Source organism: Topomyia yanbarensis, chromosome 2 (assembly GCF_030247195.1).
Source record: "Topomyia yanbarensis strain Yona2022 chromosome 2, ASM3024719v1, whole genome shotgun sequence".
NCBI lineage: Eukaryota > Metazoa > Arthropoda > Insecta > Diptera > Culicidae > Topomyia > Topomyia yanbarensis.
Window position 1 is genome coordinate 8416275 of NC_080671.1, and position 19051 is coordinate 8435325.

Below are 19051 nucleotides of genomic sequence, written 5' to 3' on the forward strand. Positions count from 1 at the left end.
CCCAATTAACGTTTCGAACAATATACTATTCTCCCATTGACGTACACTGCAACCACCTATCGCAGCTCTTTCACAGCACAATATGATTTCAAGTCACATGAATTATAAATTCTACATTATTCACTTGTCGCAATTTTTCCACCCGACAGCACATGCGACAACATGAAAGACTGATTTCCGCCTTCATCATCGCCGGAAGAAAATTGCTACTAGGCGACGACAGCACAAAGGATTTGATATAAAAACAGTCTTTTATTGTCGTTCCGGTGGGAAATGGTTCGCAGGTGACGACGACGCACAAAATAGTCTCCGGGTCTTTTACGTTTCCGACTCGATCAGCATCGAATGCGAATGTAATTTGGTGTAGATGAATCGATTGGGTCTTTCTCGTAATGGTAGAAAGGAATAGGAACAAAGAAATAGCCTACTTTTGTATCATTGTAAATTTAGCTACGCCAATGAACACTCGCTCCACTCGAATCGATCCTTATCAATTCAGGGAAAATGTAAATTTTCATCACTTTTTGACTGTTCCAACTCGCACACATTTCACGAGCTGATGTACATGCAGAAATCTTTTTTCTAACTCTCGTCATTCGGTCTAACGATAATGGAACCGTTGATGGTGAAATGCTATAAGCATTGATTTCATTTGTGATATTTTTTGGGGATGAATTTTATTTACATTGTTCATTCATTCGACAGAGTCGGGTAACTGGTGAATGGAATTAGATAGGAATATTGAAAAACTTTCCACTCCAATAGCCACGATAACCATAATGCTACGGGTAAATGGGCAACCGAATTTAATGCGAACGCCCACGTTAACATTGTGTTTCTTTGAGGAGTAGTTGTTTCTAAATCGATAAGAATCTTAATCCTTAGGAGTAAATTTGAAAACGAATTTCAATTTATTATATAGTAACAAGAAAATTTAATTAATATCCCTCGAATCCAGATTTAAATAGATAATCTTTATAAATGGGTATTAGAGTGGGACATGGTTATATTAAAAAAATAAAATTTCGCTCCGAGTAACGTTTTGGGTCCCATTTAGCTCCCAGAACAACTTTGCAAATTTTTGGAGACTTTGTTTCTTTGTTAAATTTCCTACAAAAGCCGCAAAACGGTTTATTTTTAGGAAGCAATGGGCGACTCCTGGAGGAATTATTCTGTGAAAGTTAATTTTCCCATATAAAATCCCATGTAAACTCTAAACAGTGGGCGCAAAAATATAGTTTCAGAGATCGAGCTAAGAATTTGCACAGATGCTCTAAGACCCAAATGGCACCCAAAAAGTTGCTCGGAGCTAGACTCTATTTTTTGTCCCACCCTAATAGGTATTAAGAAGGACTCACAGCTTGTAAGCCTTTTAGACCCCTATTTTTATTTAATTTATTATGAGAAGCAGGCCCGTGCACAAGAGAAAGGTTTTGGGGGTTCAAACCCCTCCCATGAGGGTTTTGAGTTACTTTTTAAAAAATTTTAACTAACATTAAATTATATTGAGAGCCGTTTTTAGATTTAAAATGTCATTTGAGCTCAGTCACTCTAGAAACAAGTCGTTGAAGAAACCGAGAAAGAAACAAGGGTGACTGGAAAGGGATGTACGTCAAGTTGTACGTCAGGACTTGAGCAGGTCAAATACACCACGAAGGTTGGACAGCAACCTACAAAAAGCAGGAATGGAAAACATGAACGATTAACACAAAATAAAATGAGGAGGACCACAGTCCCTACTGAAGTAGTACCTATCGGTTGCCCGAATGGATTGGGATGGATACCATGAGCCGGCAGGCAGCGGTGTCTGTTGAATTTTCCTTCTCGATAACAGATATTTTCCCAATCTGTTGAGCTGAGTCGATTAGTAGACAACGCCTCCGCCCTCTATTGCTCTTCAGCGTTTGAGTGTTTCTATACCTTTCTTTTAAAACAAACAAAAAAATCAAAACCCTCCCCATGAGAATGTTCTGCGCACGGGCCTTATGAGAGGACTAAAAGAGATATGAGAACGAAGCTTTTTGTATTCTATTGTTCGTTTATTGAATATAACAATGTATTTTTTGCACTTATCGATGGTGATATGGTAGAATATTCATAAGCTTCTGATTTCAGTGTTGCTTAAACCAGATTAATGTCAAACCCAAACATAAATAATGAGCCACAGCGACCGACACTTCTACTATTTTTACTCTCATTACATTTTCATTTCATTTTTACAAACATCTGATTTATTTAGCTACTGGCTCGTAGTTGCTCAGTACTTTTCGATTTATTGGAGTACCGAGCAGTTTGGCGTGTTGCAATCGCGGCGGAGAAATGTTTGTCTGCTCGCCTACTGCGCCAGGGGAGTTAATTCAATTCCCGCGCATCTTTCATGTAAAGCTCATCATCGTTCAGGCTGTCTTGGTATCCGCCATCAGATGCTCTTCTCTGCTGGCCTGCACAACTGCCTCAACTCTGAAAACTCTGTTTTGGGCTGGTTTTCCGTTGATGAGCTAGCTATCGTTTGAGGTGCATTCTCCTTTGCATCTTCCGCGCAAGGTTGTCCATTCGTCCCGCATCCTCACAACAAGAACACCGTTGGGAATACTCGGGAAGATGTTTCTCCAAGTATCAGGTGTAACAGATTCTACTTCTTCGTATTACGAAGAATCCCGAGGAGAGAACCCAGACTCCAGATTCCATAGCACAGAGTTCAGAGTCCCGAGGAGAGAGACCAAAATCCAGAGTCGCGAGTCCTTAACCCAAAATGCTGAGACCAGTCTAGAGTCCAGAATCCAGAGTGCAGTGTCGAGAATGCAGAGTCCAGAGTCCATAGCGCGGCGATCAGAACCCAGAGTTCCGAAGACAGAGCTCAGAGTCCAGAATGCAGAGTTCAAAGTCCAGATCACAGAGTTCAGAGCCCAGAAATCAGAGTTCAGATGCTAGAGCCCAGAGACCGGAAACCAGAGTCTAGAGTTCTTGTCCCAAAATACTGAGCCCAGAGTCCGCAGTACATAATGCAGAGCCCAGAGCGCTTAACCCAAAATAGGGGGACCAGAGTTTAGAGTACCGATTCCAGACTTCAGAGTCCAGAATCCAGAGTTCAGATTTGATAATCCAGAGTTTAGATTCCATATCCCAGCGATCTGAACCCAGAATCCGGAGTCCCGAGTGTAGAATGCATAGTCCAGAGTTTAGCGTCCAGAGTCCAAAGTCCAGAATCAAGACCCAGAGCACATAGCCCAGAGACTACAGTCCAAAGTCCATAGCACAGAATCTCGAGGCGAGAGCTCAGAATCCAGAGTTAAGAATGCAGAGTCCAGAGTTCAGAATGCAGAGGACAGAGTCGAGAATCCTGGGTCCAGAGTCCTCAACCCAAATTACTGTGGCCAGAGGCCAGAGATCTGAGAGCAGAATCCAGAGCCCGAAGTACTTAACCCAAAATACTGACGCAAGAGTTGAAATTCCAGAGCACAGAGCCCAGAAACCCGAGTCCATAACAAAGAAACTCGAGGCGAGAATCCAGAGTCCAGAACCCAGCGTGAAGAGTGCAGCATCTAGAGTTCAAAGTCCAGAATCTTGTGCTCAGAGTCCAGAGACGGAATCCTGAGACCAGAGTTCAGAGTCCAGAGACTAGAGTCTTCAACCCAAAATAATGAGCCCAGTGTCCCGAGCTCAGAGCCCAGATCCCAGAGACCAGAATCCACAAAATGATACGCTAAAACAAGGTATTTTTCGTGCCTCAGAAAGCCCAAATTCGTCACCCATTTGAGTGGTACCGGAAAAACTTGACGCTTCTGGTCAGAAAAAATAGCGGTTGGTTAACGACTATCGTAAAAAACCTATTTTAATCCACCTAGCGGTGCAATTGTGACTTTCTCAATCATGAATCACGAGAATGTGTGCGTTGTTTATATTCATTAAAAGCTTTTAAATGCATACATTACATTTTATTATTGTACATCACATGACAACTATATACAGGAAAATAAATCAAAAATGTTGAAGAAGAAAAAACAGCCACGGTAATATTGAACTGAAAAAAAAGGTGCGAAATCGGCAAAGTCCCAAAAAGTCGATTTTTACAAAAAAAAAAATTTTCGAGATAACATAAAATCTCGACGTTTCATGCATTTTAAAGATGTTTTGCATCAAAAATACGAAATCGATTTCTGAAATTTCATGGGGTCCCCCATTTGAAAAAAAAATTTGAGTTCCGGTTTATATGGGAATTTCATATATGACCGGACGATTTAGTCTATATTTCCGGCCCCATATAAGCGATCCGTACGAAATTTTATAAACATCTGTGGGGATATTATAGCTGTCATTTGGGACTAAGTTTGTGAAAATCGGCCCAACCATTTCCGGAAAACTGATGTGAGTTCGTAAATTTTGAAAGATGGCCGCTATTCCCGGGCACTTCCGGAACCGTCTATGGTGGTCAATGTAGTCAACGAAAGTTTGGTTGGCCGTCGGTGACCTAGAACAGCAAATTTAAGTTGTTTGAGAGACATTTTAGCGAAATTTTTACCTTTTTTGCTTTCATCGGAGTATCGGTTTGAATCACAATTTGCTATGTGATCGCACGCCACAACCTATAACTCCGGAACCGGAAGTCGGATCGGGATGAAATTAAATAGCCATTTACGGGGACGCAATACTTTTCATTTTAGGCTAAGTTTAGTCGAATCGGTCTAGCCATCTCCGAGAAACCAGTCACATCGGTTATTCTGAATTTAGATACTTCCGCCGGGGCTTCCTGAACCGATGATGGTGGCCAATGTGGCCAAATAGACTTTGAATGGATGTTAGTGACCTAATACTACAAATCGAAGCAGCTGTGGTCATATTTTCGAAAAAATTTCACCTTTATGCATTCATTGCAGAATTTATTAAAATCGACATTTTCTGCGTGTTCGTACTTATCACCCTGTAATTCCGGAACCGGAAGTCGGAACCATTAGAAATTCAATAGCAGCCTTCGGGAACGTTGCACCTTTCATTTGAGACTAAGTTTGTCAAAATCGGTTCAGCCATCTCCAAAAAACCGATGTGGACATTTTGTTAACAAATCCGCACATACACACATACATACATACATACATACATACATACATACAAACATACATACATACATACATACATACATACATACATACATACATACATACATACATACATACATACATACATACATACATACATACATACATACATACATACATACATACACACATACACACATACATACACACAGATATTTTGCGATCTCGGCGAACTGAGTCGAATGTTATATGAGACTCGGCCCTCCGGGGCTCGGTTAGAAAGTAGGTTTTTGGAGCAATTGCGTAACCTTTATATATGAGAAAGGCAAAAGAATAGTATTTAATTAGCTTAATCAGCATGAGTTCAATGTTATCTTCATGTGATTATATTTTGAAATGTTGGTGGAATGGGTTTAAAAGTGGAGGGAATGGGGGGTTAGTAGAGTGGGAGTGGAGGATGCGTCAGAAATCCTTCATTTTATTTTGGTATACGGGGTGGATGAAGGAAATGCGGGCGTGAGGGTGGTCCAAGGGGACGGTAGTGATGAAGGAGGGAGATGTAAGGGCAAGGCGGGGGGGGGGGCGGAGGGTGTCTGATGCAATACTCAGCTGCATATTTTGCCTTCCATTTGAGACTTGGTTTGAGAAAATCGGTTCAGTCATCGCCGAAGAACCGATGTGACTTTATTTGTGGAATATGCCCGGAATTCCGGACTTCCGGAATCGTCGATAGTGGACAATATATTCAAAGAATGTTTGATTGGCAATCAGTGATCTAGATCTGCGATTAGAAGTAATTTGGTGACCATTTCAATAGTTTTTAGCCTCTGAGGTATTACGATTGTACCGATTTATATGGGAAATTCCAGTGTATTCTTACTAACACCCCTGTAACTCCGGAAGCAAGAGTCAGAACCGAATGAAATTCAGCAGCAGTCAATGGCATTACTGTATCTTTCATTTGAAATCAAGTTTGTAAAAATCGGTAGAGAATTCGTTGGGGAGTGGGTGTGATATTAGCTTAAGAACTTGGCGGGTTCCCCGGGGGCGTCATGAACTGTCATAGGTGGCCAATGTGGTCAAAACTGCTTTGATTGATCATTAGTGATCCAGACCCGCAAACTAGAGTAATGTTACATAAATTTTAATATGTTTTACATCATTTGAACATCATGGTGGTACCAGTTTATATGGGAATTTGCTGTGTGACCGCACTCTTCAACCCGTAACTCCGAAACCGGAAGTCGGATCAACTAAAAATTCAATAGCAGCTTATGGGAGCGTTATACCTTTCAGATGAAACTAAGTTTGCGAAAATCGGTTCAGCCATCTCTGAGAAAATTGTGTGAGTTTAAATGACACACACATACACACACACACATACACACACATACATACATACACACACACAGACATTTGCCGATCTCGACGAACTGAATCAAATGGTGTATGACACTCGGCCCTCCGGGCCTCCGTTAAAAAGTCGATTTTTACAGTGATTGCATAGCCTTTCTTTATATGAGAAAGGCAAAACGATAGATGTTCGATACCCAATCCCAAATATAACTGACATATTAGACAAACTTGGTCGCTGTCAATACTTCTCAACTTTAGACCTGGTCTCAGGATTTCACCAAATTAAAATCCATAAAAAAGACACTCTCAAAACTGCCTTTAGTGTTGACGGTGGGCATTACGAATTTATCCGAGTCCAGAGTCCCAAGGAGTGAGGCCACAGTCCAGAATCCAGAGACCCGAATGCAGAGCCTAAAGTTCAGAGTCTAGAGTTCAAATCCCTAGGGGAGAGCCAAGAGTCCAGAATACAGAGTCCCGACTATAGATTCCAGAGTTCAGAATCTAGAGCTAGGATTCCAGAGTCCAGAATCAAAACCCAAGAGACCATAGTTCGGAGTCCATAGAACAGAATATCGAGGCCAAAACCCGGTGTCCAGAAACCAGTGTGAGTTCAGAGTTCACAGTCTAGAATCTAGACTCACTGAGTATTTTCGGAATGATCTTGACGAGTAGGTGCCTGAAATTCATGTCTGACGCCATGTTGAAATCCAAGACTTCCGAACGTAAATTATTACGATTACACTTCGGATTGTTTATCTTTGCACAGCACTTGATACTGTTTAACTTTGATTTATACAATTGATCCATAATGATAATTTTTCTAGAACTGCTCTTCACAACTATTGTTACTAGACTGCTTTAAGTATAGTAACAATAGTTTTTATAGTACTGTTATTTGAAAAAATGAGTATTGATGCAGGTAAGGTACAGGTAACCAGGGTAATATGCCAAACGAATACCAAATTCATTACTGGTGCTTTTTGCATGTATCAGACAACTAGCAGTTGGGAAATTGGATTCTGCGACGATTATGACGTTCATTGGTTTGGTTTTCGATAAAAACACACTGAAAAAAAATTATTTTGGACAAGGGAAAGTTTTTTTCAAATGACTTTTTTTCCTTGAAAGTGTCCAACTTGAATTTTTAACGGTAGGTAGGGAACATAATTACCTATCTTGGAACAAAATTTCATTCCCTTCAAAGATGGGATTTTTTGCAGTGTAGGAGTCGATAAAGAATTTTTTCAATAGTTTTATTCAAAAATTTGACTAATTTTGTGAAAATCATTCCTACAACATTTTTTTGTCATTTTTAGACTAGAGCCATTTAAAAAAATTGGTAAAAAAGTTTGACCCATTTTCATTTTTAGACTAGAGCCATTAAAAAAAAAATGGTGGCTTTTTGTGACAAAGTTTTCATGTACAGAAAGTTTCATTAAAATCTGAGAAGGTGCTGTCACCTCTGAATATAGTCATTTTCTACATACAGGGAATCTTAATTCCAACGTCGTCACTTTCAAACACGTGTTTTAAGTTGTTTTGCATGTTCAACCATATAGCTTTCGATGTTTTACAATATCACCTTGATGTCAAATAAAAAGTTACAGCAAATGTTATGGGCGTTTTGAAAAAGTTTTTATTGTTGATGGAGAAACGCGAATAACTTCTGAAAAGGTCGTAAAAACAAAAGAATTATGTTGTTAAAACAAAATTTGAAATATCTCGAGAACTACTACATTTCAGAGAATGTTTGTTATTAGCATTTTGATTTAAAATAGCGTTTAGAATCATATTCGAAAAGAAAATTGTATTTTTGACTGCCAATAATAAGAATTATAAACATACACTGCTGGCCAATAAAATAGGTGTGAGATAAAAATACATGAAATTTTGAGTTTTCTCTAAAAATATTTTTAATTCCAATATTTTATAGTTAGGCACAGTCGTAAATATGAAAAAGATGGGTGGGTAATGTCTGCGACATAACCGGAGAGATGTAGAATACATAAGGAACACGTTCTTCAAATATGTTGATACTCATTGGAATTTTCGGACAAAAGGTGATTTGGGCGAGGAATATTTCAAATTATTCTTTACAAAAATGATGGTGGTTCTGAAAAGGACCGGTTTTGTTGGCGTTGTTGGCCTTGGTGAGAGAGATGGCTAACGATGAAATTAATTGTTAGCATGAGGAAGTCGCGTAGTACTGGCCAATGGAAGAACAGATAATAATTGATTCCTGAAAATCAATTTTTCTTTATTCATGTAAATTATACATACTTACAAATCTAACAGAAGATTCCTGATCATATTTCTGAATCATTAGTGCGAACATTGTGTAATTTGGTTAAGTACAATGAAAGTTACAAACTTTCCAAACTCGACCTTCTGTTCCTTCAGAAATATTGAAATGGGGTGTCTATATTAAACCGTTAGTCGTGGTCACAATAAAAAAAAGATGGGTGGGTAATGTCTGTCACATAACCGGAGCGTCGTGATTTCAATTCGAGACGTTAATTTAAATCTAATAATATTCAACAGAATCACGTTTGAATGGGAAATTTTCAAATAATTCTCTATGGTAATAATGGTGGTTCTGAAAAGAACCTTTGGTATCGGCGTTGGTGTTGATGGTGATGCGCTGGATCGTTGGATATATTTGGCATGATAGTTACGTGCCTGGCGAACTGTTTTGTAGCCTCGAACAAAACGACAAGACTGGCTTCTTCGGGTACTATTACGGCTGAACTTTATAAGCTTAGCTCGACTTTGAAATCCTGCACAATCTCACGAATCAGACACTGGTAGGGCCATTTTTTTGCTACTAGCACGGAACTGCACAAAAAAATAATTTAATGCAGTTAGTTCACAGAGGCTGCCAAAAAGCTCGAATAGAAGCATGCGACTTCAACATTTCTCTTAAACATATGCAACAACACATTCGTTTTGGTAATACTGATAATAACAGTAGAAAGGAATGGAAAAACAGTGCACGAAACGAGCGAGAGGATAATTTAATTTTTTGTTCCGTGTGCAAGCTGCTTCTTTCCACACAACGTATTATGTTGATTGTTGAAAATTTGTTACACACCTTAAAATGAAAGTTTCAGTTTAACTCTCACTAGAACACAATTGATTGGTCCTGAAAAGAACCGTTGCTTTTATTATAATTTACGCCCACTCCCAGCGGACACTGTGAGCCAGTTTGATTTCTTTTGCGAGAAAGTTACGTACTTGGCGCACTATTTTGTATCCTCAAACAAACCGACCAAGTAGGCATCACTGGCTTCATTACGGCTGAGCTTTGTAAGCGTAGCTCGACTTTGAAGTAATACACAACCTTACGAACCAGACGCTGGAATGTTAGCCAGCGGATTAGTTGCTCCGTTGCCCTTTATTTGGGGCGAAATACTGGCATGGCGACAGTTCCTGATCGGTAGTTGGTTGCAACTGATTTCCTCCGGTGGACTGGCTGCTTGCTAGTGCTTGAACGAATACGAATGATGAGAAAAACCGACCGACCAATATTCATATATGAAAACACGAGAAAGCACTACTATCGCTCTCTCGCTCGTTTTCGTGCCATTCCTGTGCCTTTCCTTTCCGTTCGGCTACCAATACTAGCATAACCAAAACGAATATCCTGTCTTTCCATCGCCTTCAATCTAGTGGCCAGTGCTAGCAAACTTGCATGTTCAGTTTTTCAATAACAACATTCCAACAATATTTTCAAAGAATGTTGCAGATTTGAAAAGAAAGAAGGAAAAGATTTTCACAAATTTAAATTCTTTTGTCTTATTTGTTAGAGCTGATACTGGCCATGGGATGGTGGGGGAACACCCACATTCGTTTATTATGATGGTATTAGCAGCAGAAAGGAATGGAAAAGCAGTGCACGAAAACGAGCGAGAGAGGATAATTTAAATTCTCTTTCTTTCTTTCCACACATCGTATTTCTTATATAGCTTTCTGAAAATTATTTGCTATACACCATAAAATGTAAATTTCAGTTTAACACTTATCAGAACACAATTAATTGATCCTGTAAAGAACCGTTTATTGTTTTATTGCGGGAGCATAATTCAGACGCACTCCCCGCGGACGCGGTGAGCCAGTTTAACTCTTATTAGAACACAGATTAGTTTCTCTGTTGCCCTTTAGTTGGGGCGAAATTCTTGCAGGGCGACAGTTCCTGATCGGGTTGCGATGAGTCACCAGTAGCTGGGGCACTTTTTCCGACCGTCGTCATCGCCAACTGCTTTCCTTCGGTGGACTGGCTGCTTGCTAGTGCTTGAACTTGAACGAACACGAATGATGAGAAAAACCGACCGACAGATATTTTTATAATCGCGCTAATATACACAACTATCGCTTTCTCGCTCGTTCTCGTGCCGTGCATGAGCCTTTCCTTTCCGTCCGGCTTCTAATGGCCTAACCAAAGGAATATGCCGTCTTTCCCCCACCAACCGCTCTCGTCAAGCAACCCAATGCGAATAATCATAGAAACAAACATGTAGTGGACCTATATATAAACTTTTCATTATTTTATTGTTCGGTTGGTCTACCAAAGTGACGGCTCTGTGCGGGATGGGCTGAAAATTTTCACTTTTCCGAGTCGTTTTGGAAAGATTTTTCAAAACACAATTTTTTGTTATTAGTGCATGTTATACATACTTCAAATTTTAATACAGCATAGTCAACAAATTGGCCTAAAAATCAAATCATTCTGTTAAGTATGATAAAAGTTATTATCGTTCAAAACCTGACGCGGCGCCGCAGCCGATATTTTGAAACGGGACCCCTATATTGAAAGCTTAAATGTATTCTACATTAAAAGAAAACTTTTACTTGTAAATTAATTGTTATGCTTTACAGGAACTCTCTCTTCCTTATGAAATCCAAAAAAGCACCTGGTCAATGAAATAGGTGTATTGTAATCCATTGCATTAAAAATTTTCAAATCCAATGATTTTAAGACTTTAATATTTTTGACAACTAGTAGCCTGTGTAACCTCCCTTATTCAACCAAATTTTATCCATTCACCTTGGCATTGAGTCATTCAAACGCTGATAAGTTTCCGTTGGCATAGTGTACCATTCTTTTTAAGCTGCTTCCCACAAACGACACTTATTTCTGAAGTTTTGACCGGATAACTTCTTTTTAAGTACATTCCGTAGATTTTCTACGGGATTAATGACAGGAGATTGGTAGGGTCCGAAATTATAGTTACTTTATTATCCCGAAATCCTTCCTTTACATACTTCGATGTGTGTTTTCGTTCAATATCTTGCTGAAACTGCCATATAAAGGCACGTTATCTTTGGCATAGGACTGCATGACATCCTTAAGGATGTCCATTCTTTAGCCTTGCATTCGAATCTTGCCATTATAGTAGTGTTGCGAAAAATAGGACCTGCGCCATTCCACGAAAAGTAGCCCCAAACCTCATTGTTCTCGCCTCCGTGCTTTACCATATTTTGCGTGTGTCGCAGATCAAACTTTTTGCACTTTGGACGTCTAACGTTTCGTTGTGCATCGGAGGAAAACAGGTTTATCTTTGATTCGTCCCTCCGAAGGATATGTCGCCATATTTTGATTCCTTCTGAACCATGCCCATTAACGGTGTTGAAAAGTAAATTTCATATTTCTGCGGTCTTTTGCTTCGCAATAGTGGAACCTTTTTAGCATTTTTTTCTGGAAGATTTGAGTTTTACAGCCTACGGCGAACTGTTCTCGGACTTACCACATTTCCAATTTGTGCTGTAATAGTCCTGGATGACGCGAATGGATCAGATTTCGCTAATAATGCAATACAATGGTCAGTTGCTGTAGATGTTTTCTTGGGTTTTTTGCGTGTTTCTTTTTTCAAAGGTTTTAATGCATTTGTAAAGAAGTTTTCGGAATGCCAAAGTGTATTCGCGATTTATTTGTACGTCTTATCTTCTTTAACAAAATTTCTTAGCAAAACTCGTTCCACTTGAGTACAGTGAGATGCTCTACCCATTCTATAACAAATCTTTGACTTATTCAACATTTAAATACATTTATTAGCACGCAAAATACAAACTTTACCAAATTAAACATATGATGGTATTGAGTAAAATAATAACCAGTTAATGTTTTTCACACACCTATTATATTGACCACACAAAAAAGCCTGTGGCAGTCTTGTTTTACATCTTGACAAAGATTGCAAATATAATCAGCGCCAACAACCCACTAGTAACTTGACAGATACCAAGGCTTGTGTGTGCGGTAGGTGTGATTGAGACTGCTGTAACTTGATATGTGTAATTGAGAGAAAAACAAAATAATCTATAACAAACCTATTTTATTGGCCAGCAGTGTATGTCAAATGTTTTTGCTAGGAAAACTTTTTTACGGATAAGTTCTCCATCATACAATCACATTCAAAATATTTATTTTCTCTATAGGTTGTTTCTAAAATATAAAAAAATAGAAAAAATGGATTTCTTGTAATTTAAATTTTTAACACAAATTGTTGTTTTTGTAAAAAGTAACACAACATTTTTTCAGTGCATATTTTTTTCGCACATAATTATTCATTCTCTGAAACTCGTTCTCAGAAAGTTTTGCTGTATAAAATACAGTAATCGAACAAATTTGAAATTAATGCGCGTACAAATGTTTACGCCCTTTTGAAAAATTGCTCTTGTATCAAAATATTTCAATTGTTAGAGAAAATAATGGAACACAACTTCAAAGTTTCGTTCGAATCGACGATGGTCATATTTTGTGGTCGGTCGGTTTCTCATGGAATCCCTCACAAAAACTCGGTCGCATTGAACAAAATTTACAGTCAACGACTACGGCGTTGGGTCGAATAAGAGATTTTTGATCTACTTTACACGTGATGACAAGAATGTTTCCTTTGTTCGCGAGACAAAGCTCACTAGATCGATAAGATGATAGTTGTCGTTCACTTGGTTCGATTGTAGGTCTGACTCAGGGATAGGTAGAAAGTAGTCTGATATTTTTCCGCATTTATATTGTTTTACTACAACGAGAGAATTCTAAACTAGTAATGTTCACCCATCTATCAATGAAGATTTGCATCTATTGACATATAATAATATATCTTAACTGCATTATCATAGAGAGATAGAGTTAATAAACTCTATGATATATAGACAATAATTCGATGACAATATTAGGATAACAAGTTGAAATTTACCCGGCATAATTCACCATCTGCCGTCCCCTTCGAGGTGAATTCAACCCCGGTTAAAAAACACTACCCTAGAGCATTACCAACATCTAACCTTGAGCCATCTATTAAGCTATGACCAACCAACCGACAAGAAACATGCACGGTTAAATAAAACAACCTGCAGAAAAGTTCTTTTAACTTACTTTTGAGTTGTGCGTCGCTTTCGCACTTATTAGTGTTGTCAAAAACAAAAAGAGAGATTCGACTCAGTCGAGGTCTTCCGTGGGGGAAGGTACTTTTGAGTTGTTTGGGGTGAACTCAAAATAAGGTAAATTCAACTTAAATTTGAGTATAAAAAACCTATCAATGAGTTGTGATTTTTGCCGTGGTTAAATGGAAACTATCTTCAACACGGTTTACCTAATTTTAAGTTCCCCCACGATACCACGAGATTGAGTCAAAGGAACTCAATTTTAGGTAGTTTTTCGTTTCCGTGTGCCATGTCAAAAAAATTCAGAGACAAATCACTTCCAAATACATAAACTTTTCCTATCGACCAGTACCATGGCTTAATCTCGCCTCGTCCACGGATTCAAATTAAACTCCACACGAAAAAGTTTCCGGTGATTTGAAAAGCAACTACAAACATGTAAAACCACCTGCCCACCCAGCAAGCAATAAGCAAACTATCCAACAATGAATCACTCAACAACAACAAAAAACTCGTTGACACGTGCATGTTGGCAATTTCTCTTTCATTTTTCTAGCGGTTCGGTGTACCGACCTACCAACTTATTGAGACGAGATTCGAGTTATTTACTCGAATGGTTCGCGAATCCGAGATTCTTGACGGTCGAGCTCAGAATCTCTCAGAGAGACGAGCATCATCATCATCATTACCTACAATCATCCACGCCTTTTACGATTGGCACACCAGAAGCTCATCAACAGCTGGTTGGGTCGGTGAAAAGCTCCCGGTAAGCCATGCGGTTTTCCCGTTCCACGTTGCACGAGACGAGGCATGCGCGATGAGCAATCGACGAAGTTAAAAGCTTTCGTTGGTTCTTTCGACAGTGATTTTGTGAGATTTCGAAATCCCAACAGTGCAGCTTGAGTGGACCTCTTCGAGGATGATTTGTACAGGATATTTGCAAATATTTATGCAGTAATATTATTGAAACTAAAAATTGTGAGACCGGCGCTCAGTTGTCCCAATGTTAAACAAGACGGTCAAAAGTATTTACTGGCTTTAGAAGACGTTTGCGTGCTGAAGTGTCATAAGCATCGTCATAAACCTTGATAACACATCTGAATCAGTGTGCGGTGTGAGTTCTCTTAAGGGGGTACAGGTCGGACTCGATTATCCGGGGATTTCAAAAAAAGGCACCCCGGATAATCGAGTCAGCCGTAACAACAGTTCACTAATCGAGTCAAACTTTTTTTGTGCTATTTTATGAATTTAACGCTCCGGCACTCGCGCAGGGCTTCATTCGCGAAGAAATTGGAAATAAAATGGTCGGGGTAAATTTTCTAATTATGGTAAATGCAAATGTACCTATTTTGGACCTAGTCAATTTCTCAGAATTTTAAGGTGTAATTTGTATTTTCTGTTGATTTTTATTTATTCTTTACATTGGCAATTAGTTAACGGTATGTATCAGTTGTTTATATCTATTTGCGCAAAAAATCTAAGACACTTTTTAATAAGATGTGTCTTTTGCAATACAGGTCAAACTCGAGTATCCGGGGCTTCGATTTTCCAGGGTAAATTTTTATTTATTTTTATTTATCGATTATTACTAGAAAAAATAAAAGTAAGAGTAAATAAGCTGGGGGTCATCTGTTTCTTGGCAACAATTTTATTTTACGTGGTGGTATCACATATCACAGCTAACGTTTCTTTTAACCCTCACTCTAATTAGAACAGGGCGCGTTGTGCCTCCACAAAGAGACTTTGTACTTGTAGCATCATTTAGTTCACCAATGTCGTATCGGATTGTCAGTTGATAACTACGCATGTAGTTTTCGCAAACTCGCCCACTCATGTTTGTCACCAACGAAGGACTTCCAAAGGTTGCGGAGATGATGGGTTCCCGGCAGTCTCGGCAAGAAGTAGTGCGGGCGCTCTCTTTACATAGTCTAACATCCATTTTTGCTTGAGCTACACAAGAATCGACATCGCCTTCAGTGATTCTTTTCCCTTAGAACTTTTGGCTTCATGAAACACTACAAACCTGGTTTAAGGGGTTATACACAAAGTTGGAATTCAAAAAATCAAAAAAAAATTAATGAATATTCTGAAAGTACATACTTTTGAAAATTTCACCCAGATCGGAGCACTAGAAGTTAACACAAAACTTCAAACGCAATTATCTCGGAAAAAAGTTTTTTGAAAAGTACCATTGCGGTGAACGTGATCCAATTTTCATAAATTACTTTTTGAATTGTTTGTATTTACATTCTCGTGTACTTGAACGATTTCTTTTTCATTAAAAAATATTATATGCCTTGCTATTAATTTCTTTTTGAATTTTTAACTCGACAAAACTCGATTTTTTGGCTAATGTGCTTTTTTTTGCAAGAAAAAATTTTTCTATTGAGAAACCGATCCGTTCAATATATTTTTCTTCAATAATCTTTTTAGTTTTTGGATTTCAGTTGAGTGGTTCGGCTTTCACCGTTCACCGCAAACCTCAATATGCTTCGGGGGATGGGCCATAACTCCGAAAACCTTGAATATATTTTTAAATTCAACTTGTTTTTTTATCTTCGATAGTGCTACCAACGAACAGTCTTTCGGTTTTTCAAATAAAATTTACATAAAACACATTTAAAAAATCACGAACTTAGCTCACTTTTTCGCTACAACTTTGTATGTAATCCCAGATAGGTGCTTCTTTCACAGTGCTAGAAGCTGCCCTTCCGATCTAGTCCAATTACATGGAAAGGTAGTTGAAGGCACTCTAAATTAGAAAGCTTCTAATATTATCAGGCTACGAAAATATTCCAAAATTTGATTTTCATCATAAACGTGAAACTATCCCTGGCATCACTGCTTTAGTGGACCCCAGTAGATTAATTGCAATAACATCTGTTCTACTGATAATATGTATAACTGTTAGTGCTCAAATGAAAGCTATTGGTCCCAGTTATTAACCTTACGTTTTCTTGTAAACATATGTTGTATAAACCAAAAGTTAAAAAAGTGGTTATTTATCAACAACATGGGCGTGAAGGGGTCATGCCATTGGTATTTTGAGCAGGAATCAATTGTTGAAAAAGATAATGGGAGAAAACATAATATTTGTGTCCAAGTCCATTGGAAATCAGAGCAGGATATTCACCAGAATTTTGCACCGGATTTCATTGTAAATAGGAACAAGATTCTGTCAGCATGTTGAATAAATCAAAATCTTCGGCAGAATTCTATCCTACGAAGGATTCCACCAGACCTTTCAGATGCTTTTCTCTAGAATACTACATCAAAATTCAGAGAAAAAACCGTAGAAATACGGATAAGACTCAATCGTAATTCTGAAACAGATTCCCTTGGAATGCTAAGAAAACTTCGATCAGAATCCTGGAAAGTATCCAAACGGAATCTTGAGAAGCATGTCATCATTATCCCAAGAGAGTGTCAGAAACCGATCGAGCAAAGTAGGTATAATGACATATTATGGTTCAAAAAGACCTGCGATGACCGATATGTGAATAACGAGAAAAATGTACTTTTAGTTTAAAACAACAATGACAACACTGCCAATTAAAAACTAGTATTTTTTCTAGATTCATTGAACAAATCATTTCAAAATTATCGCGCTGTTTGATTCTAGTGCAAATAGTAACAAAGATATCATCCGAAGAAAAACGACTTTTTTAAACAATTTGTTAAAATTAAGTGATTTCCTATTCCCATTTAGGTTATTATATATTGGCTCTAAATGAACAATTTCTTCAAAACCGGTTCCAATCCGTGAAGATCAATTGTAAGTTTTGGTTTTTTTGCCACGTTGCCCGGAATAACCCATATATAAGCTATTTTTTAGGAAGACCAAAAGGAGGCTAACCCTAGACCCCCCGAAAAAAAGTTCTATTGACAGCAATGATCGAATTAGCACTATAATCAGAGATTATTTCGAAACACCCGGATAATCGAATCATTTTCCCCGGATAATCGAATCATTTATATATTTTGAACATTTTGTATTATTTTTATATTTTAGACATTTTGTGTTATTGTTCTTTCTACTTCAGTCAAATTTCTTTTTTCATTTTCTTCGTCTAATTTGATTATTTCATTTATTCAATCAATTTTACAGCGCTGTTCGAAAAAAATAGCAGCGCTAATATTTTTTCGAGTTTGATGCACAATGCTCCCATACGTTCTACTCTCCAATAACATTCTATGTTTTTGTAAGTGACGTATAGTACGAAGAGTGAAACGCGCCACTATTTGGAATCATTGACTTATTGTTTACAAAACATGGTTGTCATTTCGGAAGAAAGTCGATATAAAGCTGTTCGTTAAAATGGAAGCGCTACCACAAAAGGTTTTTAAATCGCTAAAGCTTTCAAGATGTTCAGTTTATGCTATCTGTTCTGTGCAGTATTGTGTTCCAACGCTTACAATTAACTGGAAATTAAAAGTTTACAAGTTGTAGTATTTCACGAAAATGGGTCGTTCGAAGCACTGTACAGTCGAAAAGCGAAATCTTACCAAACGGTAGATCGCTAGTGGCAAAACATACCGTGAAGTTTAGGATTTTTACAGAGTTCTGCTAAAAAGATACACAATGCTTTGCGCTGGACAAACAAAAGTGAAACAAACCTTTACAAACATCTGAACTTTGCCAAATTTCACGCTAATATCCATAACACTATACTTGAAAACACTCGCGCTGCTATTATTTCGAACAGCACTTTTTATTTTTTTTACAAACTTTCAAATTTCATTGTCTTAATTTTGTTCATTTTCTGTTGTTTCTCCGCTTTGCATTTTTGCCTTTCTCAATAGAAAGGTATTGCAATTGCTCTGAAAACCGACTTTTTAACGGAGGCCCGGAGGGCCGAGTGACATATACCATTCGATTCAGTTCGTCGAGTTCGGCAAATGTCTGTGTGTGTGTGTATGTATGTGTGTGTATGTATGTGTGTGTGTATGTGCGTCTGTGTGTGTGTACGCGAACACAATCTCACTCACTTTTCTCAGAGATGGATGAACCGATTTTTACAAACTTAGTCCCAAATGAAAGGTGCAACGTTCCCATAGGCTGCTATTGAATTTCTAATGGATCCGACTTCCGGTTCCGGAATTACAGGGTGATGAGTACGATCACGCAGAAAATGTCGATTTTAAGAAATTCTGCAATGAATGTATAATGGTGAAAATTTTTCCAAAATGTGACCACAACTGCTTCGATTTGTAGTACTAGGTCATTAACAGCCATTCAAAGTCTCTTTGGTCACATTGGCCACCATCATCGGTTCCGG